General features: G+C 44.4%; 1 non-coding gene and 2 pseudogenes across 1 annotated transcript; all 3 read right to left on the reverse strand.

The window, feature by feature from the left end:
* Window positions 1–8609: 8609 nt before the first annotated feature.
* Window positions 8610–11544, reverse strand: LOC149168388 (25S ribosomal RNA; annotated as a pseudogene).
* Window positions 11545–11790: 246 nt separating this feature from the next.
* Window positions 11791–11944, reverse strand: LOC149168389 (5.8S ribosomal RNA). The gene has a single exon (XR_016260033.1). It is a non-coding gene; the product is annotated as a 5.8S ribosomal RNA (ribosomal RNA).
* A 12247-nt stretch (window positions 11945–24191) lies between these two features.
* LOC149168390 (18S ribosomal RNA) lies at window positions 24192–25686 on the reverse strand (annotated as a pseudogene).
* Between the last annotated feature and the right edge of the window lie 656 nt (window positions 25687–26342).

Below are 26342 nucleotides of genomic sequence, written 5' to 3' on the forward strand. Positions count from 1 at the left end.
TTAGCAATTTTGATGCGAGCTCATGTGCCCGGGCGTGCCCTCACACTGAACGCCCTGACCAAATGAGTTTACGGCGGCTCCCTCAAATGACCTACCCGAACGAGTTTACACGAACGCTCTCAAATGACCCGCCCGAACGAGTTTACACGGGCGCCCTCAAACGACCCACCCTATCATGCCCCTATAGTGGTAGTACTCTTCCAACCGCACTATAGCAAGGTGCAGCACCACCAACCACTTTCTTTTCACCAATACTTATGATTGTGGACTACGCCTAACATTCGTACTTAGTTTATTTTTCATTACCAAGTATTAGTTATCCTTTATACACGATGAAAACCATAACCATTTATCATAACAACATTAACATATAGAAATTCACAACAGTATAAAGGGAGGGGCAACTCCCCGATGTGAGTCTGTCTGTATATCTATATATATATATATATATATATATATATATATATATATATATATATATATATATATATATATATATATATATATATATATATATATATATATATATATATATATATCTATTTCATGTATAAGTAAAATCTTGGAGGAAACCCCAAATTTACACTCTGCCAATTTTTCAACTTTCGGTAAACTCGGTTGCCCAGCTCGTTGGCACACTTGAACGGTCGCCACAGATTCTTCCCAACTCTTCGTTCACCCCTGAACATGTTTGCTCATCTCGTCGTGCTATTTTCCCAACTTGGGCACCCACCCGTGTCACCGTGCACACCTACCTGGCACGTTCACACATCAGTCGCTATTTTTAACACCCCGTCGCACTTCTTCACCTAGCTCACTCTCCATTCATTCAACAAACACCCTCACCATGTTACCCTACATGACATTATTGTTTCGCGCAACTGTTCCTTCATTCGGCGGGCGCACACGCACCCGTGTTGCCACTCGCCCAAACTCTCATTCATAGTTTCGACCTCCCTTCATTCAGTGGGCCGCACGTAGCATCACCTACAAAAACTCCCATTTACGATCTCTAGTTCAAGCACCTTTTGCTTGGCTGACACCCTCATCGTGTCGTCCTACACTAACCACCAACCGGTCGTTTAGCTTGTTCGGTGGAAACCCTCACCGAGTTGCCCAGCACGCTTGTCGTTCACCCCTGCACGAATGCCCTACTAGGTTTACCCTTCGTTCAGCTCTGCATGAATGCCCTACCTGGTTCACCCGTTGTTTAGCTCTGCACGAACGCCCTACCTGGTTCACTCATCATTCAGCCCTGCACGAATGCCCTATCTAGTTCGCCCATTGTGCGGGCACATCCGCATGGCCTACTCTTCCACAAAACTGCAAAAGGCTTGCTCACACTTCACACCTCTCACTTGAATGTTCACTCCAAGTGTGATGATCCTCCACCACAATGCATCCTCCTATTTTTATGCACGCTCCCTCCACCATTTGGGCATCCAGTTGACCTTCATTCCACATCCGTTCGTAAGATTAGAGCACAATTTTGGTGAGGCCAATGGCTTATAAACACCTTAGTCATTGTCTCTCAAGGTACATACCCACCCAGGTGTTCCCTGCGTATGATCTTCTAGGACAATTCTTGTCTTGTGTTCCGAGCCCTCAAAGAATATTGCTCCTCTTGCCTACTCTTGTCTTGGATTCCCTACACATCCTCAAAGAGCATCAAATGCCAAATTATTACCCAATCCTCCCATTCTTTCTTGCCAAGTGAAGACACGAATTTTATGTCTATCTCTTCCCTTTGATTAAGGAAGACATGCCCAAGTTTCCTCTGGTAAGGAACTTTCCAAAGCTCCCTTGTAGTTTGGAACTTGTTAGAACTCCCTCTTAGCTAGGGACTTGTCCATTCATCAACAAATTCTTCTTCGTGGGTCCTTCAGCTACTTGATCTCCTTCTTTCCTTCAATTTCATGAAGTCTTTGTTTGAACTTCTTCTTGGTAGGGTACTAGCCATCAATCACTTTCCCTCTTGGTTTGTCATGTCATTGCTCCCTTCATGGAAAGTGGCCTTCTTGATATATATCAGGTTCTTTTTGTCATCTAGCTACTCCTTTTTCATCTTGTCTATCCTTCATAATACTTATCACATGGATGCTTAGTTGTACTTGCTTGTTCCCATACTTTGATTTAGTGGCCCTTCATGACTTCATCATGATATTTCTTCAACATCAAATGGTGCTTTTGTTGGATGGCCTCTTCATCATGACATATTTGTAGAGTTGAATCAGTTATCTGCACCTTACTATCTCCAAGGCCTTCATAGGTGTCAAGGGTCCTTTGATATTTTTCTTCCTTTGTCAGAGTTTCCATGCCTTCTTTCGAGAGATGTTGAGGAATCTTGTCAAATGGTTATTCTTTGTGACCGCGATGTTGTTCACATGCTTGATCTCTTTCTTCATTTTCTTCTTCTTGGATTGATTAGTCAACCACCTTATACTCCTTATGAGAGCACTTCTTCATGTTGACCTTTACTCCATTGTAGTACATGCCTTCGAGCATATCGTTGGCGAAAGAGATCCTTTTATTCTTGATCATGATTCTAGAACTTTTTCCATGACACAATATATATGATGACATGACTTAAACTTTGATGCATACATACCTCATCTTGATTATGCTTTTATCATCTCGGCTTTATTTGATAGTTCTCCTTGATTGGTGTAGCCTTTCTTGCTTCATCTGCTCTTGCCTGTATATCATCCTTTCTTGAATCCCATCAATGGGACTCCCAATGAAACATCTACCCCCTTATGTACAAACCTTATTTTGAAGATTCTATTAGAGGATCTTGAAAACCCTTACCTTGCAAATGTTTCTTCCTTTGATGATGGAGGCCTTCTAAGTATTTTGATCATGATCAATCATTTTTTCATTGTGGATGAGACCCTATAATAGTTATGCTCCTTCTATGTGAATATCTTGAGCTATATCTACACTATGCTCCTATATTATAGAAGATATCTTTAACCATGCAATCTGTTCTATTTCTATATGCTCCTATACTACTCAAAACTTTAAAAGAAGACGTTAAGCAAAGAGGTTGAATTAGTCATAGGAGGACCTTCCTTCTTTTACTTCTTGTCATCTTCTTTCACTTCTTGAGTTACATGAGCTTCTTCCCTTTTTCTCTTGTTGTTGTTATCCTTCTTAAGTTTAGGACAATCCCTTTTGTAGCGTCCATATTCTTGGCATCCAAATCATTGGACTTTGGACATGTAGTGGTCCCAACCAATTTTTTACTATCCTTGAAAAAAGACATTGAGGTATACTCAGAAGGGGACATATACTTAATTGATAAAGTTTTAGATGTAGTGAACTTGATTTCTTCTTGAAGACTTGATGGCTTGCCTTCCTTAGATCTTGATGTTCTTCAAGTTGCTTTCTTCAAATGGACTTGCTTGATGACTTGACTCATAGTGCCTTTCATTTTTCAATATGGTGTAGCTTGATGTAGGTCCCTCTTTGATTTGTTCTTCTTGTAGGAGCCTTTATACAAGGCATTTCTTCTTGACTTGTAGTCTTCCATGATGGATGATAGACAGTAGACCTTCTTGTTCTTGACGTGATTGAGACTTCTTGGCTTGATGCTTCAACCTTGCAGATGTTCTTGAGATTCCCTTTCCTTAATGTGTCACCTTAGCTCCGATACCACGTTGAAGAATCTGGGGCAATGGGGTATATCAGGATTCTTCTAGACTTGATAACAATTTGTGAAGCTCTTTTACAATTTATCTTGTTATCTTAATCTTCTTCTCTTCTTATTAATGCATGTGTGTTTACTTCATCAAACTGGTGCCAAACACATAAGAACAAGAACACAAAATGTTGGCTCTCTGCCAGTGTTACAGGGAAAAGTGTCTATTTAGAACTGCTCTATCCCACTAAGGTGTGACAACTGCCTTAGAAACAAACAGTGAAAAGCTACTTATGTTTTTCCTTTATGAATTATAGATAGAGAGGAATAGAAAGACCAACCTCTGTCTTGCGCTAATCCTTTGATTCGATCCCTCTCTTCTTTGATAGTCCCCAGCTACCTGCTCCCTTGCACGCCCAGCTTCACAAAGTACCTGTAAGATCACAGAAGCATAACCCTATACAAAGACATGGATCTATATTCATAAACAATTTAGGATCAGATTTAAATTAACCATACAAATGTAACAAGTATCAATGCTACAAAAGCATGGAGGAAAATTCAAATAGCTTTTATTGATAAACAAGAAAACATCCAGGAGGAGTTACAACCAGTTGTTCCGACCCAGCATCAACCTCCCAGCAAAGAAGCCCCTCTTCACCTCAAGAAAAGCGTAGATCACCCAACAATCTGATGTTTGTCTCTAGAAACCAACAACAATTCCTTAGAGTATGCAAAATTCCAGCCCCTTGGATCTCTGGGATGAGGGATCCATATATAGATATCTGTAAGGAGAATGAGTCAGCTTGTGATTTGATTAGTTTCTTCTCTCTGTCAGTTCTTGCTTCCACTTGGAGACTGAGGGCCTCTTACTCATCCTTGGTCGAATTCAATGAGGCAAGTGTCACAGGAGAAGGTTCTGGAAGCTTCCATTGCCTCTCCACCTCGCGGATTGACACTTCCATTTGTCATTTCTCGCCCATCGCACCCCACAAAAGGGACTTTTAAAATGCAACGCACCCTCACAGTGTATTTGGGTGAGATGCAACGCACCTAGCCAGTGGAGCAACTGCAATGATCCTGTTTTGACCAATTTTGAGTAGTTTTTCATGGAGAACTTCTGGGAGAAGCTGTAATCTGTTTACCTTGTTCCTTTATGGGTTAGAACAACACTTTTAGGGACTTAGGAGCCCTTGCTTTATGGACATTTCATGGTTTGTGTTGTAGGGCACAAAAATGTCTATAACAGATAGGGAAAAACCTCTCTCTCTCTCTCAGAGAGGAAAACCCTCTCTTAAATTTATTTTATTGAAGCTTTTGCCAGGGAAAAACCTCTCTCTCTTAGAGAGGAAAAACCTTTCTTAAATTTCTTTTATTGAAGCTTCTTATTGGTCATTGCAAAGCCCTAGACCCTTGACAAGAATATCCTCCAAGCATAAGTCAAGTCCTTCCTCCTCTCTGCACTTAGTTTCTTCGGCACTTCGTTCCCCGACACTATGTTGTTCTTTCAACTTTTGATAGTCCTTGGTGGACTAGATCTAAAAGAGACTCCAACCTTTGATCCTTAGCGAGATCCTTTACCAATGAAGAAACCTTCATTCTCTTGACCAACCGAGCCTGTTTCTTAATGTGAGCTTGCAGACTCGATGTACACCAAGTTTACTGCACCTGGGGTGATTTCCATCGCGACAATACATGGAAACCCCAAATTTCCCGAACTTGGGAGGCTTTCGACAAGGTGAGACATGGAATCCCCAAGTTCCCGCAATTTGGCGACTTTTGTCGAGGAGGGACTGGGAGACCCCATGTCATGCTCCTATCCTAGTGGTAGTATTTCAACCACACATAACCGGGTGCGGCACCGCTGTACATTTCCTTTAATCAATACTTGAGTACACAGTCTGCACCTACTTCACCATTCAGTCAATTTTCCAATAAGTGTTATTAATAATGCAACAAAAATAACTTACCATCAATTTATCTTCTTTAATTATTCTTTCAACCCATCATGTTGTGTGTTCATGTTGCACTGCCCGTGGCCTACACGACACAACTCCACACCTGAACTACGAACCTGTCCACCCGACTTTTCGTTCTGCAGTGTCCAAACTCTGCCTGTCGTTGCGGTCCATAGTGAGGATGCATGGGCCACACGCAGTGCGGCCTGCCTACCCGGTTAGTAACCCGCCTCGGTCTTCCTATTCACACTACCAAGTCTGACCTGCCTACTGTAATCTACCCATCATTGTGGCCCTCTTACCCGCGTCCTTCTCTTCCTTATGTTTTCGCCCAACTCCTTCCTTCGCACTTGTTCTGCGATGTGGAAGTTTGAGTTCGACGTCCCTTCGTCAAACACCATCCTCCTTACTTATACACATCCTTTCGCCCAAGGGCAGTGTCTCCCGGGGATAACAAGAGTCGGCTCCATCAACATGCATGCCCAGCTAACCTGCCACATAACCTCGACACACACCATTCCAATGAACTGCCGCATCCCTTCATGTGCATCAACGCACCCATGGGTCGACTCCAACACTTAGTCGATTACACCTGTCATCGCACATTTCACACTTGCCCACGTCCTAACACGTTTGCACATGGTCACCTCTTTCATCAGGGCACCCAACAAGGGTCGCCCGTACACCTTACGTTGGTGACTCACCCATCATGCACATATCAAGGGGTGTGCACCTTGCCCAACATGGCATGCCCACTATGAGTGTGCCCATCACCATTGTGCATAAGAAAATGTCATGCCAAGTCTTCGCATATAACCGAATTCTCACACGAGTCGCATATAACTGAACACGGGTGCCTGTAATATGGGCTCAATATTTCAACTCTCTTGGGTGCTCCCGACTCGAATACTTGACACCTGAGGCCCCCTCGCCCTGTATGTGGTAGAGGTTTCTGGCGCGATGGGACATGGAAACCCTAGATTTCTCACACTTGGGAAGCTGTCGTCATGGTGGGGCAGGGAAACCCTGCTTTCCCTACACCTTGACAGCTCCCGTCACAACGAGCCATGGAAACCCCAATTTCTAGAGACAAACCAAGCAATCGATTTCCACCCTGCTATGAAATGGAAACCCTGAGTTTGCAAGACTTGGGCGTTTCTTCATCGTTCCGAAACATGGAAACCATGAGTTCCATAAAATTGGGTGATTTCGGTCATGTTGCAACATGGAAACCCAAGTTCCCCGCACCAAGGCCGTAGTTTACGCCTGGGGGGGAGATTGAGACCCCAGAGGTTCCCAGAATTAGCCGGTTTCCCTCATGCCATGAAATAGAAGCCCCTAGGTTTCACAGGCTTGGACGTTTCTCTGTCATTTTATGGTATGGAAACCCGAGTTCCCTGCACTGAGGTCACGGTTTCTATTGTGATGGGACATAGAAGACCCCGAGTTTCCCATAATTGGGTGGTTCTTCTCATGCCACGGAATGGAAAGCCCCATGTTTGGTAGACTTGGGCTGTCGTTCCCTGTCACGCGATGAAATGGAAACCTGAAGCTCCCCAAACTTGGCCAGTCATTCCCTATCGTGTGATGACATGGAAACCCGAAGCTCCCCAAACTTGGGTAGTAGTTTTAGCCACAGCGTGAGCGACATGGGAACCCCACGTTTCCCAGACTTGGGTAGAAATTTTTTTCGTGACCCAAAATGGAAACCTCATGTGTCCACTAACTCGGGTAGTAGTTTCCATCGCACCACGCAATCGACACCCCGAGTTCCCCAGACTTTGGTGGCTTTTCGTCACCCCACGACATGGAAATCTGAAGTTCCATAGACTCTCTGGTGATTTAGGGTGTGCCACAACATGGAAACCCCAGGTTTCCCAGACTTGGGTGGTTTCTGTCAGTGGTTTTGGCTGCACCGCGACATGGAAATCGCGAGTTCCCCAGACTTGTGTAGCGGTTTCGAAACACCCCAAGTTCCCTAGATTTGTGAGCTGGTTTACATCACCATGGAAACCCCAAGTTCCCTGCATTGGGGCATTGTTGAAAACCTTGCGTTTGCATCGTGCCGTAAAATGTGGAAACTCGCGGTTCCATCAAGGGCAGGACATGGAAACCCCAAGTTTCCCTAGACATGGGCGTTGCTGGTTTCGACCATGGCATGATATGGAATCCCTAGGTTTCCCAGGCTCGGGCGCCAGGGTGCGACATGGAAACCCCAAGTTTCCCTAGGCTTGGATGCCACTGGTTTCGGTCGTGGCGTGACATGGAAACCCCAAGTTTCCCAGGCTTGGGTGCCAGGGCACGACATAGAAACCCCAAGTTTTCGCAGGCTTGGTCGCCACCAGTTTTGGTTGTGGCACAACATGGAAACCCCAAGTTTCCCCAGGTTTAGGTGCTGGGGTGCGACTTGGAAACCCCAAATTTTGGGCACGAAATGGAAACCCCAAATTTTTTGTACCGAGTGGAAGCCCCAAAATTTAGGCGCTGGGTGGAAAACCCAAATTTCTAGTGTGACATGGAAACCCAAAAAAATTTTGCACCAGGCAGAAGCCCCATATTTTAGGCACTGGGTGGAAACCTGAAATTTTGGGCGCGACATGGAAAACCCAATTTTTTTTGCACCAGGCAAAAGCCCAAAATTTTAGGTGCCAGGTAGAAACCCCAAATTTTTGGCACCAAGACGCGGCATGGACACCCCTATTTTTCCCATGCTTGGCCGCTGGGGTGTGGCATGGAAATCCCAATTTTTCCCATGCTTGAGAACCTTTTTCGTCGCAACTTGGAAACCCTAAATTTTGGGCACCAAGGCACGACATGGAAACCCCAAAATTTTGGGTGCCGGAGTGCGACATGGAAATCCCAATTTTCCCGGGCTTCAACGCCTTTTCCATCTCGACATGGAAACCCCAAATTTCCCACCCCCAAGTAATAAAAAATTATCGTATGGAGGAAGAGGCAAAGGCGCGAGAGCGGGACAGTTGTCCATATTTGTTTGTGACAAGAGCAAAGCTCTGAATCAAGGTGACCAAGGGCTGAATCTTAATAGATCGTGGCAGCAAGGCCACTCTGCCACTTACAATACCCCGTCACATATTTAAGTCGTCTATAAAGGATTATTCTCAATGACCGTTTGGAATTGAACTTCAAAGCTTCCTCTACTAAGATGCTTCATGGTCGTGGATTCCAGATGACATGGGCCCCTGTGGGTGAGAAAGCAACGCCCCTACTGCAGGTCGAGATACAATCAAAGAGTGACATGCACTGCTTCTAGCATGGATTTTGACTTAAGGGTGTTCAGTCATAATCCAACACACATTAGCTTCGCGCCACTGGCTTTTCAACCAAGCACGATGACCAATTCTGTGAATCAACAGTTCCTCTCGTACTAAGTTGAATTACTATTGCAATGCAGTTCATCAGTAGGGTAAAACTAACCTGTCTCACGATGGTCTAAACCCAGCTCACGTTCCCTATTGGTGGGTGAACAATCCAACACTTGATGAATTCTACTTCACAATGATAGGAAGAGACGACATCGAAGGATCAAAAAGCAACGTTGCTATGAATGCTTGGCTGCCATAAGCCAGTTATCCCTGTGGTAACTTTTCTGACACCTCTAGCTTCAAATTTCAAAAATCTAAACGATTGATAGGCCATGCTTTCACGGTTTGTATTCATACTGAAAAACAAAATCAAATGAGATTTTACCCTTTTGTTCCACACGATATTTCTATTCTCGTTGAGCTCATCTTAGGACACCTGCATTATCTTTTAACAGATGTGCCGCCCCAGCCAAACTCCCCACCTAACAATGTCTTCCACCTTGATCAACCTGTCGAAACATGAATTAAGGCTAAAAATAGGGGCAGTGCCCCATCTCTACACCACAGAATAAGTAAAATAACGTTAAAAGTAGTGGTATTTCACTTGCGCTGAAAACAACTCCCACTTATTCTACACCTCTCAAGTCAATTCACAAAATCGCAGACCCCTAGGCCCAACCCTTAGAGCCAATCCTTTTCCTGAAGTTACGGATTTGTTTTGCCGACTTCCCTTACCTACATTGTTATATTGACCAGAGGTTGTTCACCTTGGAGACCTGATGTGGTTATGAGTACGACCGGACATGAACGGTACTCGGTCCTCCATATTTTAAAAGGTCGTCGAGGGCATACCAGACACTGCAAGACGTGCAGTGCTCTTCCAGCTGTTGGACCCTATCTCCAGGTGAACCAATTCTAGGGTGGGCAAGATGTTAAAAAGAAAAGATAAATCTTCTCAGGGCCCCCGACAACGTCTCCGAATTTCCTAACATTTTTTCCCGCTGCCATGTCCCTATTTGGGAATATTAACCCTATTCCATTTCGATGCTTGTGCATAGTGCACCCTTGATATAAGGCTTCCCCATCTCTTAGGATCGACTAACCCATGTCCAGGTGTTGTTCGCATGGAACCTTTCCCCACTTCAATCTTCAAAGTTCTCATTTGAATATTTAATACTACCACCAAGATCTGCACTAGGGGCCAATCCACCCAAGCTCATGCCCGAGGTTCCTCAATGACCTCCACATCATCCTACTCATTAGAGCCAGACAATTGCTTTGATGGTCGATTTAGCGCCATCAATTTTCGGGGCTAGTTGATTCGGAAGGTGAGTTGTTACACACTCCTCAACGGATTTCAACTTCCATCACCACCATCCTGCTATCTTAATCAACCAACACCCGTTGTGGGATCTAGGTTAGCGCGCAATTCAGCACCGTAACTCATCTTTCAGTTCATCCCGCATCGCCAATTCTACTTACCAAAAATGGCCCACTTGGAGCTTTGGATTCCATGGCGCGACTCAATGGAGAAGCCGCATCGTCTTACCTATTTAAATTTTGAGATTAGGTCGAGGGCCTTACACCCTCGATGCCTCTATTCATTTGCTTTACTAGATAAAACTCATTCGTGAGCTCTAGCTATTCTGAGGGAAACTTTAGAGGAAACCAACTACTAGATGGTTCGATTAGTCTTTCGCCCCTATACGCAAGTCAGATGAATGATTTGCATGTCAGTATCGCTACGAGCCTCCACCAGATTTTCCTCTGGCTTCGCCCTACTCAAGCATAGTTCGCCATCTTTTGGGTCCCAACAGGTGTGCTCGTAGTCAAACCCTTTGTATAATCTCAAGGTCGATCAATGATGCACCCCCCCAGAGAGGGGATCTTTCCCGTCAGCTTCCTTACGCCTCGCAGGTTTTCAAACACACTGACTCGCACACATGTTAGACTCCTTGGTCTGTGTTTCAAGACGGGTCAAATGGAAACCATGCCAACCAACACCATGAGCGTACAAGTTCACATGGGCCACCACAAGGGCACAAGCTTCATTCCTAGACCACCGCAATGGCAAACCGATAGGTAGTAATCCACCCAAACTTGTGACAATGTAGTAGCTTGTGTTGGTTTGCACCTCATGTTGAGTGGCAGACCAGCTTGATCTATTCCACATCCGATCGAGACACATCGACAACCTCCATTTGCTTCCCTCCTAGCAATTTCAAGCACTGTTTAACTCTCTTTTCAAAGTCCTTTTCATCTTTCCCTCGCGGTACTTGTTTTCTATCAGTCTCTTTCTCGTATTTAGCCTTGGATGGAATTTACCACCCAATTAGGGTTGCATTCCCAAACAACCCAAATCACCGACAACACCTCGTGATGCGACAGGGTCTCGGCCTAATGGGGCTGTCACCCTCTTAGATGCCCCCTTCCAAGGGACTTGGCCCAGGTTCGCCACTGAGGACACTTCTACAAACTACAATTCAGGTGATGCTGCCACTCGATTTTCATGATGGGGTCTTCTCGATTCACTCACTGCTACTAGGGGAATCCTTGTAAGTTTCTTTTCCTCTGCTTAATTATATCCTTAAACTCAGCAGGTGTTCTCGTTGAGCTGAGGTTGCAAAGTTGGATTTAAATCGCCCTACCTGATGGGAGGACAAGAGAGAGAAAAGTAAGTTTGAGCGATGCTACACAAAGCCCGCATTAGCTAACGTCGACTGCGCATCCAAGCGGACAATATCACCACTCGCTGACGCATGCCACGAAACATCGCTTGAGGTATTTCAGCCAACCGCACCACATTGGGCACAGACGACCAGCTCCGCTACTCCCTAACATATTTTAGGGAGCGCATTTGAATGGGATACGATGCCCAGATAGATGTGATGTTGACCGAGGCCTCAGGCACAAATTATGTTCAAAAACTCGATGATTCACAGGATTCTACAATTCACACTAAGTATCACATTTCGCTACATTCTTCATCATAACAAGAGCCGAGATATCCATTTCCGAGAGTCATTTCCACGTATTATCGAAAAATCTGCCACAACACTGAATAGGGGAACCCCCCACAACAAATGTAAGGCTAAGGGCCAAAAGGAGTAAAGGAAGAAAAACGCATGGAAGAAAGAGAAATAAAGGTGTCTACACCCCTCACAGGAGGAGGCTCAAACAGAGAACAATTTCCCCGAGCCCCACGCCCTCACAAAAAGGGGGGAAATGCATGGAACAACAATCGAGAAGGACTAGGGTGGCCACCCCGAGAGCTTGCACTGCTTTTAATCCTTCCCGAACACCAATCCACAACAATTCCCCCTTTTCTCCATAAAGCTAGGGACCGAAAGGAAGAAGGGAAGAAAACAACGTGAAAGAAATAGAGATCAAACGTGGCTACTGGCTCACAAGGGGAGGCTCAAACAAAGCACAAACCTCCCAAGCCCTGTGCCTTCACAAAAAGGGGGGAATTGAAGGGGACGACAATCAAGAAGGACTAGGGTGGCCACCTCGGGAGCTCACACTATGTTTTTTCCTTCCCAAACACCAATCCACAACAATCCCACCTTTTCTTCGTAATGCTAGGGGCCAGAAGGAAGAAGGGAAGAAAACAACATGAAAGAAAGGGATATCAACTATGGCTACCAACTCAAAAGGGGATTCTTCAAATAGAGAACAAGCTTCCCCAACCCCGTGCCTTGGAAAAAAGGGAGGAATTGCAAGGGACGACGTTCGAGAAGGACTAGGGTGGCCACCCTGGGAGCTCACACTGTGTTTCATCCTTCCCGAACACTAATCCACGACAATCCCACCTTTTCTCCGTAAAGCTAGGGTCCAAAAGGAAGTGTTGTGGAGGTAAATCCTCTCTGCAGACAGAGACGATCCCTACTAGCCCAGACTGGGTCTAGCAACAATTAAACAATGCTATCACACAAGTTCCTAATTGCAAATTAAAAGTGTATGGTGAGAACCTACTTGGATTCCAATGCTAATATTCATAGAAGAGATGTCGTTCTTGTTCCTTTGCCTCAGTCGGTCACGATCCCCACGATCTTTGTGATTGGACACCTGCACATGCAAAGTAAAACACAAATACAAGCATCAAATCCAATAGATACAATTATATATCAGTCAGAAAAGATATAACTCAACATCAAACATAGGACAATGAGAGTGGAACCACAATGATATTCATCTATTATTGATAAATAGCAAAGAAGAATACAACCATAGTTCTGACGTCAAATCCTCCTTTGGCTGGGTAGTCAGCTACACAAGTCTTGCAAAGCTTGTTGGGATGGGAAACAAGCCTCTCTCTCTTGGGTGACAGGAATCTCCTCACTTAGATTTGGCCTTATGGGTGCAAAGAAGGCTCTTACAGCTTCAAACTATTTAACTCCTGGAATTCTCTATCACTATGCTGGAACTAGCTTGCTTAAGGCATCGAGACAAGCTTTTATAGATAGATAGGAAAGAGATAGGATCAACCACATTATTCATGGGATTGGCTTTATCACTAAGAAGCTTCCATGAAAGGTGGCAAACCACTTCCCTTCTATGGAGATTCGAAGCCAAACCATCCTAGCTCAACACAGATTCAGTTGGTGAATGGGTTAAGGAGAACCTTCAGAAGCTTGTTTGTTAAAAACTTTACTCAATTCGGTTGGCGTGAGTGCGACTCTGAGACAGAGCGCCAATGGCGCGCCCTCTTTAGAGGATTTCCCCCATTGGTGCGAGCAGTACACTATGGAACCACGCCAATGCAAAAATAGGTCTTTTTATAGGTATTCTGCAGGAGATGTCTTCAGGGCATATGAAGCTCATACTTAGAGGAATATGATGCAAGTGGTTTCAGGTCATGTCACTTCTCACAGGTCCCGAAATGAGTCCTCCAGTATGTGGGAGAGGGTTAATAGGGACGGTGACAAACGGTGACAAATTTCTATGTAACAGATGCCCCCTAAAGCATGAGGCCCGAGGGAGAGAGAGGGGTGAAATGCTTTACAAGAACATGCGTAACTGAAAATACAGCCGCTGGAGAACCTCCGAAAAGAAGTACAACTGATATCTCAAGTACATGATATATGTGGTATGGGCACAACCATCCATAATAGAGTACACAATAATCTAGATCCAAGGTATGGGCGCAGCCATCCAGCGAGGATCGATAAATAGACTCAGGCATGGTCGCAGCCATCCAGTGAATGAGTCATGTAATGATCATAATAAGCCACAAATCGCAGCCTGGATTCCAACAAACAAAATTCAGGGTCTTGCGCTCTATCTCGACCCAAACAGAGTACAAGTTCAGGCATGTGAATACATGAGTTGAAGTCGAACATGCATGAACATCATTTGATTACCAGTCAATGATGAAAACTGTTAACAGACACGAGAGGTACCACCAATAATGACAATGGTCTTCAAGGTACTATAGGTACAATACATGGTGTGTGAATTAATGAGCTGGTGTCGAACACCTGCAGAATCATTCGATCGGAGGCCAATGATGAAAACCTCGCGTTGAACACGAAGAACCTGCCATTGAGACATGTAGGCTCCAAGGCACCGGAAGGGAGTCTCTAGATCAGCTTCCTGGATAATGAGCTGAAGTCGATAGGAAGTGACCTTGATCAAAGGTGGGCCATAGTGTTTCCCACATCATTGACACAAGACAAAGGAAGAATGTTGTGGTGAATCAGAATTATGCAAGGTATCAGAGGGAGGTTGTAATTCTGCAGAGGTCAACTTCTCTTGAACATATCGGCGGCACGATAGTGGACTTGGCAGTATTTGACATCAAATGAGCAGAGGTCATGGTGACAAAGCAATGAGCAGATGAGAGGTCAAATAGGATCACCCAAACCCACGGAGGCAAGCAAAAAAACAAGATGAGATGTCCCCACCCAGACACGAATGCAGGCAAGTGCCATGTTCAAGAGCGACATACTACCGACGCAATAATGATTATGATTCCATTTTCCCCACCATTTCTGGCGAGTACCCCGATTATTTTTTGATGACAAGCTTGATGGGGATAGCATATGCTTGTAAGGCGTCATTACGATAGAATCCGATGTCATTAAGTTTTAATGAGCCTGACAAAGGAAGAAATCAGCGTCTTTTCCTGTTTAGAGAGTCTGAAAAGACAACAAAAAAGTGAACTCCACGGGGGTCTTTTTCATAAAGTTGTGTCTCTTGAGCCCGAAAAAGTATAAAGCAATGCTCGAAAGAACCGCCCGATCATTATGATCGAGGAGTACTTTTCATATGTAGTGACATCGATCTGAAAAAGTAAAAAAGCGATTGATATCACGTCGTTTCGTGACCATTAACGAACTTGAAATGACAAGGTTCTGACGATCTTTTCATTTTTGACACAGTCGGAAAAGAGTTTAAAGATGACCACCTCTTATTTACATTTAATGAGTCAAGAGGGATAACTCAGCGATCTTTTCATGTTTAGCGAGTCAGAAAAGAGCTGAAAGATGACTCCACAGTGACTTTTTCGTGTATTTACCGAGTCTGAAAAAGTATAAAATACAACTCATTTCACCATCGAAGTTGCGTAAAAGACCTGTCGCTGCACAAGAAGCAAGCGTAAAATCCATTTTCGACCAAAAATATATTAAAATATTCAACAAACAACTTTTTAAACCTAAGTACAAGTAAAAAAGGTGATAAATATGGTGAAAATGGTAAAAAATAGAATTACTTTTACTTTTTACCTCATGAATAGTAGTGGTCCATTTGGGGAGTAAACTTCGGACAGTGACTACGGCCAATCCATGCAACCATTCAGGATTTCATCGGTTCCAGGTAAGAGACGCTTCCCTTAGCTCCATTTCCATACCTCTTTTATGCATTTTGTTGCCTAATTGAGCCTCTGCAAGGAGGATTTTAAATTTTAGGGCCGCGCCCCATTGGCACGGGTATCTGACACGGACCCGCGCTAATGGGGTGATTTGCCTAAAGGGGCCGTGCCATTGGCGCGACTATTTTAGAAACAGTCGTGCCAACCGCGCAACCTAATTTTTACGGGGAATTTTCCAATTGCATTTGAAATTTGTCTGGTTTGTAAGCTTACCAGTGTTCTAATAATGATTTATTCATCCTTGTGGGTGCAAGAAACAAGCAAAAATGGTGGTGGAATGGAAAGAACAGGAACATGATGCCATAGATGCCTTGGCTATAGAGGAAAAGGGATGCATGAACGCTTTAAAAGACTGTGGTCTCAAGAAATTCTTCCTCACATCTTATCTACGAGCTCAGCCCGAGTTATTGCAGTTCATAGTTGATGCTTGGGATGTTGATGACCAAGTATTTCGCTTACGGGACCAAACCTTAGAGCTGGACGTGTCTGATGTGTATTTCATTACTGGACTGTCACAGAGAGGGGAAAGTCCTATCTTGACCGGAAGTAGACCTTCCAGGGAGAAGATGGGTGAGGTGATGGGCCGAGTGTGTCCAAGGGCACAATTTGGGAAAAACAGTGCTAAGGTGGATATTGCCACCGTTCGGGACTTGGTTCTCAAGGTGATACTGTTCACCATCACTCGTGCAGCCGGGGTACAGGCGCCCCATGAGGCGAGCAAGAATCATCTGCTACTAGCGACAAAATGCCTTAGCCCCACCATTTTTTACTGGGCTATAGTGGTGACCACCAATATCAAAAGGCAACATACAAAGTGTAAGCGAGAAGGAGTGAAACAGTTCGGGTATGGCTCAATTGTGGTGTCGTTCTGCTTGGAAGGATTACCCCTCTTTCAGATTCAGGGAGCTATAGTGGCTGATCCATTGCCACGAGAGCCTAGGATGGCTCGCTGGGCAGCACTGATGCCCAGAGGAGGAGGGGGCCAGCAGATGTCCTGGCGGCCCGAGTTCTTCATATGGCTCCGTCATCAGCTGATCGTAGTGGAGGATTGGCCATACGTGGGGAATAATTTCATCGGGGATCCAGACCTCCCACTGCCAGAGGGAGAGGAGTGAGACGAGGAGTTGGGTATGATCTCATTGTTTTTTTTATGTTTTATGTATTTTTCATTTTTTTCAATACATGCATGTTCTGATGACAGTTGTATATATATGCAGATGTTGGCCCAGAGGGGCCAACCAGCTTGTCTCCTATAGCGTGGGGGGTCCAGCCCACAGCTGATCCTCAAGCAGCGGGTGCCATGGGGGAAGAGCTGGTGCAGAATCTCGAGGGACTCACCCGAGGGATTCCGGGTTACGCTAGACTGGCGGACGTCCCTTTTGCATACCAGAGGCACACAGTGGGGGTGCCAACTCGCATTCATCGTCTGTTGAGACGATTGGTGCGCGCGATGACGTGCTATCATGAGCACCACCACGATTAGACTCCTAGGCTTCTTTTATGCATACTTTTGAGGGAGATGTCATCCCGGGATGTATCAGAATAAACATGTATTATTTTTTGAACTATGTAATGCATGCGGTGCAAACATTACGACACACAAATATATATACATATGCTTATGGTTTATTATTGTGCTTTTATGTGCTTGCTTGTATAATGTTTTGATTATAAATTAGGCAAATTTCTATCTAATACATGATTAGCCAATGCATTAGATAATGTGTTTAATCGTCGTGGAATATGCTGATATGTGATGAAGTCAAAATTCCTTTCTAACAATTTGACACGTAAGTACAACCTTAAAATGTGACGGTCTCTAATGGAATATCGCCCATTGAGCTGATGGATGACAAATTGAGAGTCTAGGTTAACAACCAATGTACGAATACCGAGATTAATTGCCTCGGCTAATAATTCAATAACAACACTATATTCAACAACATTGTTTGTAATACAGCCTAAACTCACACCTTGAAGATCTATCAATGCACCGTGAGGATCGTAGATCACCCACGCCGCAGAGGACAAATTGCGAGTGCTGCGGTAGGCACCATCAGCGAAACCAACATAAGGTGCACTTGACATCTGCACAAGAAGCAAAAACACAATAAGGGGCAATCACGCCTTCACACCAAGCCAAAAACATGAAAACACACACACACACACATGTATAAATCGAAGTGCATGGAATCATGCGTAGTACTTTTTCAAGTACATCCCATTGCGGGGCTTATCAAGAGGATTACCTTCGTAGTCAACTATCTCATATGCCCCTTTCTGCAACACTTTCTTTACAATATAAGGGCCTAGTGACATGGGCTCGAATTTGCCTGCCCCCAACTTGTCATTTTCTTGGTCGTATAGCAGGACTAGATCTCCCTCAACAAAGGAACGAGGATGGATGGTATGGTCAAAGTGAGTTTTGACTCTCTTCTTTTGATCTTCGATAGCTAGAGAGGCTAGGCGACGGGTCTCATCCAGCCGTTCTAGGTAAATAAGTCATTCCTCTACCGGAGTAGTGTTGGGAAGCAACTAAACGGTTATTTTTAACGAAGGAATTTCACATTCTATAGGAAGGGTAGCCTCCAATCCGTAAACTAGTTGAAATGGATTGAAACCAGTGGCGTCCTTCACAGAGGTTTGGTAGGCCCACAAGGCCAGAAACAACATCAGATGCCAATTAGACTTATGCATGTCAATAATTCGTTGAAGCATCGTAACCAAAATCTTGTTAACGGCTTCAACCTGACTATTGGACTGAGGATAGTATGGGGTAGAACTATCATGTCGTAAGCCTAGTTGGGTTGTTAGTTTGGTCATCATGTGATTACAGAAATGCTTTCCGTGATCCGTGATGATGGCCTGCGGAACTCTAAACCGTGTAATAACATGATTGAACAAAAACTGCACTGCTGTGTGACCGTCTTCGGTAAATGTGGGCATCGCCTCGGCCCATTTTGTAAAGTAACCGACAGCAACGATGATAAACCCATGCCCTCGGCCGAGCGAGGCTTACAGGTCATATAATCAATGCCCCATTTTGCAAAAGGGCCAATGGTGACTACAGGGTGCAGTGGAGCTGGTGGCGCACGCATCTTCCGTTGGTATATCTGGCACGCATGACACGATCGGATGGCAAGAATGCAATCCTTAAAGATGGAGGGCCAGAAATAACCAGCGCGAAGGATTTTTTGAGTTGTGGCATATCTGGACATGTGACCACCACAGGCGCCAGAGTGGCAGTCATTCAGGACTCTCTCAGCTTCCTCAAGGGTTAGACATCGGCGGAGGATGGAGTCAACGCCGAGATGGGGATCCTGGCACTTATATTATCCCTCAACGACTTGTAGCATGAGGGTACCGGAGAAGTGGCTAGAATAGGAGTGTCGATATTCGACAAAACGGGTGTCTCACTCACTCTAGGAGATGTCTCATCCATGTGAGAGGTAGACATTGGAGACGAAACACCAGGAGGGGTAAAAGGAATATTGTCCTCTTCAGGCTCCCAAATAGGGTTCCAATGAATTTCGTAATCCTCGTCGTCCGGAGCACGAGAGTTGATCGGTTGGATACTCGGGATAATAGGAAGAGTATCACTCACAACCGATACCTCAGGAGCAACGGAAAACGGAGACCCTTGATCACTTAGAACGGGAGACGGGATCGATGGTTCAGCCAGGATGACAAACTTCAAACAAAACCTAAGGGAATCTAACGATAAAGGACCCTACTCAAACTAACGCACAAAAGATCTAACCAGGTAATGTTAATCGCGGCCAAATAAATTTTAAGACGCAAGGACACAACTTGACCTTTTCATGTTTTAAGAGTCGAGAAAAGGCCAAAAAGGTGACTCTAGTCTCCTTCGAATATTTAGTGAGCCTGAAGTGACAAATGCTCAGATGAGCCTTTTCGTTTAAGGAGTCTGAAAAGGACCAAAAGTGACTACTCTGGAGAACTAGGCAAAAGGGTTTACCAAACAAATCCGTAAAACTGCATATACACCTTGGCAGTCATATGAAAACCAAGGACTTCTCGTACGGCAGTCAATCTTCCCGAATGTTGTGTTCGGTGCATTATGGCTTGTAATGCGGCAGACACGACTTCCTGTGGATAAAGGATGATAACCTAGTGGGGTCTCCCCTATATACTCGACAATACGTGGGAGCTCAAGTCCGTGCTAGACCATTATCGAGTCACAAAAGGAGGAATCATCCAACCGTAATGTGAAACAACAGTGACTAGGTTTAACGACGCTAGAGCACGTCTCTAGCCTAGACCTCTAAACAGTGAGCGTTATGTTCCAATGCGTTTTTAAGTTCATTCAGTTCATTTTATGGTTGATCTTTGATTAGGTTTCGATTTCCAAGTCCTACCGTATGTAATCTCTCACAATTCCCTAAATGCAAGCACATGCCAAAGAATATCATTTCGTTCGATGAACACTAACTACGAGAGAGTTGAGAATTTTTCAAAAGAACAAAATGACCACAAACAATCAAGAACCACTCTAATGCAGCTAATGGCAATAAACGAAACTTTTTTTTTTTTTAAAGTCACTAATCAATGAAAAGCTATAATTCCCATTAACTAATTCAACGCAAAAGAGACTGTTTGTTTTCTTTTCAATGGCAAAGTGCACTAAACAAATTTTGAGAGATAATAACACCGAGTAAAAGAGACAAATTTCACTCAATGAGAACGCAATCAAATCCCCAAAACACCAAGACAGTCCTTCAAAACAAGAAGAAAACACAAAGACCTCTATGAGCTATGTGATCTAAGCCCAAATGAAGCCAAGCGAAATCCAAGCAAATCACTTGAATAACAATAAAAAGCTTTGAGAACTACTGAGCAAATGCAAAAGAATAATCACAAAGTCAACTGGACGATCAAAGGACCTAAGACTCCTATGGAAGCCTCGATGCAGAAAGCCACTAGATGCCCTAGGGTTGAAATGTGAAATTGATGGAAAGAGGCAAACACCCGAAGGATGAAGGTCGAAAACCAGTCAAACAAGGATCAAACACACTCCAGTAACTGAAAAAGACGTGGCAAGATACAAATCCAAGCTCAAAGGGTTTGAAAACAAGCAAACTGGAAAAGTTGACAGGTCTGGCATGACTGTCAGGTAGCCACTCGCGCTTTTAAGGGATTGGTGTGGGTTGTCTTTGAGCAACATGTGCCAATTGGCACGACTATCAGGCAAAAAAAGCACGCTAATCATTCTTGCTAGGTCAAAAATAAGACAAGCAGTCTAGGGCTTGGTTAATAGTATCTAGGTAGACCAGTAAGCAAGAGACAGTAAGAAATCCAACCTAGAAAGCTATCTAAGTAATCAAACGAGAGAACCAAAGAGACAAGACTCCCCAGCAGAGTCGCCAATTTTTTTTGGAGGTAAATCCTCTCTGCGGACAGAGACGATCCCTACTAGCCCAGACCGGGTCTAGCAACAATCAAACAATGCTATCACGCAAGTTCCTAATTGCAAATTAAAAGTGGATGGTGAGAACCTACTTGGATTCCAATGCTAATATTCGTAGAAGAGACGTCGCTCTCGTTCCTTTGCCTCAGTCAGTCACGATCCCTACGATCTTCGTGATTAGACACTTGCACATGCAAAGTACAACACAAATACAAGCATAAAATCCAATAGATGTAATTATATATCAGTTAGAAAAGATATAAATCAACATCAAACATAGGACAATGAGAGTGGAACCATAATGATAGTCATCTATTATTGATAAATAAAAAAGAAGAATACAACTATAGTTCTGACGTCAAATCCTCCTTTGGCTGGGTAGTCAGCTACACAAGTCTTGCAAAGCTTGTTGGGATGGGAAACAAGCCTCTCTCTCTTGGGTGACAGGAATCTCCTCACTTAGATTTTGCCTTATGGGTGCAAAGAAGGCTCTTTCAGCTTCAAACTCTTGAACTCCTAGAATTCTCTATTACTATGTTGGAACTAACTTGCTCAAGGCATAGAGACAAGCTTTTATAGATAGAGAGGAAAGAGATAGGATCAACCACATTATTCATGGGATTGGCTTTATCACTAAGAAGCTTCCATGAAAGTTGGCAAACCACTTCCCTTCTATGGAGATTCAAAGCCAAACCATCCTAGCTCAACACAGATTCAGTTGGTGAATGAGTTAAGGAGAACCTTCGGAAGCTTGTTTGTTAGAAACTTTACTCAATTCGGTTGGCGCGAGTGTGACTCTAAGACAGAGCACCAATGGCGCGCCCTCTTTAGAGGATTTCCCCCATTGGCGCGAGCAGTACACTGTGGAACCGCGCTAATGCAAAAATATGTCTTTTTATAGGTATTCTGCAGGAGATGTCTTCAGGGCATATGAAGCTCATACTTAGAGGAATATGATGCAAGTGGTTTCAGGTCATGTCACTTCTCACAGGTCCTGGAATGAGTCCTCGAGTATGCGGGAGAGGGGTAACAGGGACGGTGACAAACGATGACAAATTACTATGTAACAGGAAGAAGGGAGGAAAACAAAATGAAAGAAAGAGAGATATCAAACGTGTTTACAAGCTCACAATGGGAGGCTCAAATAGAGAACAAGCATCCCCAACCCTGTGCCTTCGCAAAAAGGGGGGAACTGCAGGGGACGACGATCGAGAAGGACTAGGGTGGCAACCCCCAAAACGCGCACTGCTTTTTGTCCTTCCTGAACACCAATCCACAACAATCTCACCTTTTCTCTATAAAGCTAGGGGTAAAAAGAAAGAAGGGGATTAAACAACATGAAATCAAGAGATTTCAAACGTGGATACTTGCTGACAAGGGGAGGCTCAAACAGAGAACAAGCTTCCCAAAGCCCGTGCCTTCACAAAAAGGGGGGAACTGTAGGGGACGACAATCGAGAAGTACTAGGGTGGGCACCCCGAGAACTCGCACTACTTTTCGTCCTTCTCGAACACAAATCCACAACAATCCCACCTCTTCTCCATTAAGCTAGGGGCAATAGGAATAAGGGAGGAAAACAATACCAAAGAAACAAAGATCCCAAGAAAAGAGAGAAGCTTAACAACACGTCAAGTAGATGTCTGCTAACCAAAAAGAAATCAAACATGACACCCAATCAAAAGCCATCCCACCTCTTCACACCCTCCCACATACATTAAGGCACAACACCCTTTATAGGTTATAACATAAAAAACAACAATCAAAAAACCAAGCAAATAAATCACAACCTAAAATTGACCACTAGAAAAGACAAGGGACATGATGAGACCAGTGTCTGGAGCATGTTACTGAGAGGTAAGCAACCCCCCAAAGTGACACAAGGCTTCAAACGGAAAATATACTGATAATAACAAACCCACCCTGCTATTGCACCCCTCCATGTACAAAACACACAACAACCTTTCCAGCGAGAAAGTCGACGAGGGTCAGAAATCAAACTTTAAAGAGGAGTTGTCATGGGTCGACACTCAATGCTGAAGAAATCAATGGGCCACAAATACATTGATGGTGCAAGGCCACTAAAGAGAGGGACATTCGGAAAGTGCACACCATTAAACAAAGAAATGACCAAGTCCCACAAAAAAACCACAATCCAAAGGGAGGAACAAAGACACAACCCGTTACTTCTTTTTTCCTTAGAAGGGGAGTGGCTCATGATAGGACAAGGAATTCCCTCGACAACAAAGGCATGAGATAAGATTGCCACCCTCATGTCCATTGGTGGGGAAAACTATGATCTCGATGGAGCTCAAACAGAGGGAGTGGTTTTTCATTACCTGGACACCCAACCCTTCCGCAAGGGCATATCGAGGAACGATCGGGAGGACTAGGGTGGCCAGGCCAATTGGTTGAACTGCTCTTCATCCATCCCATATTGACCTCACTTCGACAATTTCCTCTCATGGAAGCTTTGAGCTACCAGGCAAGCACGCAACCACTCTCTCGACCCAACCACCAACAAAAACGCTCACCTAAGCAACACATCAACCACCGCCACCTTTTTGAGAGAACCAACTATGGAAACCTACACCCTTGGCCCATGCCTTCCAACAAACAAAATACTAAACACCACTGCTACAAATGAGTCTAAATTTATCCATCATATTTCCCAAGCACCTCAACTGCAGCAACCATGCCCGACTGAATAGATCATCGGAAGGGATCCCAAGAAACATGCTTCCGAACCCCCTATAGAAACACATTGGTGGAAATAAAAACAAAGGATTGGTGGGACAAGCACAAGCATGTCTTGTAAGCACACACACAAAAAAACAAGCGTTACCTCAAGACAAGTAACTAACAATGTTCCTGCCAAACACCAAACCCACTCCCCTAGAGACACACCACATGGTCCCATATTACAATCGAAACCCAACCAACCCAAACCAAGAAAGAAAACCCCTGCTATCAATGATGCTACCGAAGGTTCACCTACGGTAACCTTGTTACGACTTCTCCTTCCTCTAAATGATAAGTTTCAATGAACTCCTCACGACGTCGACGGTGACGAACCACCATCATCGACGTAATCCGAACACTTCACCAGATCATTCAATTGGTAGGAGCGATGGGCGATGTGTACAAAGGGTAGGGACGTAGTAAACACGAATTTTTGACACGCGCTTACTAGGAATTCCTCATTGAAGACCAATAATTGCAATGGTCTATCCCCATCATGATGAAATTTGAGAAGATTTCCCGACCCCCTTGAACCAGGAAGAAAAACTCATTGGCTGCATCAGTGTAGCACGTGTGTGGCCCAAAACATCTAAGGGCATCACAGACTTGTAACTACCTCAAACTTCCATCGCTGAGGTCTCAGAAGGTGCTGGTGGAGTCCTTAGAGCAACATCCACCGATCCTTGGTCGGCATCATTTATGGTTGAGACTAGGACGGTATCTGATCGTCTTGAAGCCCCCAACTTTCATTCTTGATTAATGAAAACATCCTTGGAAAATGCTTTTGCAGTGGTCCATCTTTCATAAATCCAAGAATTTCACCTCTGACAATGAAATACGAATGCCCCCGACAATCTCTATTAATCATTACTCCGGTCTCGAAGGCCAACACAATAGGACCAGACTCCTATCATGTTATTCCATGCTAATGTATTCAGAGCATAAGCTTGCTTTGAGCACTCTAACTTTTTCAAAGTAACAACATTGAAGCCACAACCAAGCTAGTTAATGCCAGGAGCATGCCACTAACAAAAGGGATGGAAGGGCAGGTGCACACCGAGTAGGCAGACCGACCTTTACAACCCAAGATCCAACTATGAGCTTTTTAACTGCAACAACTTAAATATATGCTATTGGAGATGGAATTACCACGGCTTCTGGCACCAGACTTGCCCTCCAATGGATCCTCGTTAAGGGATTTAGATTGTACTCATTCCAATTACCAGACTTGATAAGCCCAGTATTGTTATTTCACTACCTCCCCATGTAAAGATTGGGTAATTTTCACGCCTGCTGCCTTCCTTGGATGTGGTAGCCGTTTCTCAGGTTCCCTCTCTGAAATCAAACCCTAATTCTCTGTCACCTATCACCACCATGGTAGGCCTCTATCCTACCATCGAGAGTTGATAGGGCAGAAATTTGAATGAAGCATCACCAGCACAAGGGGTTTGTGATCTGTTGAGTTATCATGATTCACCTGAGAAGTGGGTAAGCCCGCGCTGACCTTTTATCTATAAAATGCATCCATTCCAAAGAGTTGGGACTTGGTGCATGTAATAGCTCTAGAATTACTACAGTTATCTGAGTAGTATGGTACCATCAAGAAAACTACAACTGACTAAATGAGCCATCCACAGTTTCACAGTCTAAATTAGTTCATACTTAGACATGCATGGCTTAATCTTTGAGACAAGCATATGACTACTGGTAGGATCAACCAGGTAGCACCCTCCCACTTCAAAGGGAATTCTGGGTACTCTCTTATGAAGATCCAACCTGAACACCCATCAAGTCAAAGAGATATCAAAATATCATGTAAAATTTTTATGCCTTGCACCTCTTGCATCCCAAGAAGGAAGCACACGCAACATGACAAGGACATGGTGAACAAATGGGTAGACCTACCAAGCCACAATGCACCAAGGCCACTTCATACTTTACAACCATACCCCAACCAACAAGAAAACGAGTGATAACTCACCCACTCCCTTAGGAATGCCTCCAAAAGCGTCCACGCCCTGCGCTGAGGCCACCTAGGAGTCCACCTGGGTAGTAGCAATGATGGACCTCGATCTCCCGATCGGCTGCGGTAGCCTCGATGCAAAGGAAATAAATGGAGAATGACCAACCACGTAACCTCTATATTATAAATGAACCCCAACCCTCCCTACCCCACACTGAAACCACCTAGGAATCCACCCGGACAGCAGGAATGATGGACCTTGATCTCCTGATTGCCTGCGGTAGCCTCGATGAGAAGGAAAAGGAAGGAAATAAGAAGAGGATGACTAACCGCAAATATTATCATAGAGAGGCCATACAAACCTCCCTGCCCCACACCTATGCCACCTAGGAGTCCACCCAGACAGTAGCAATAATG

Source organism: Pinus tabuliformis, chromosome 4_2, assembly GCF_031772625.1.
Source record: "Pinus tabuliformis cultivar Carrire ecotype Pingquan chromosome 4_2, CPIR1, whole genome shotgun sequence".
NCBI classification, from domain to species: Eukaryota; Viridiplantae; Streptophyta; class Pinopsida; order Pinales; family Pinaceae; genus Pinus; species Pinus tabuliformis.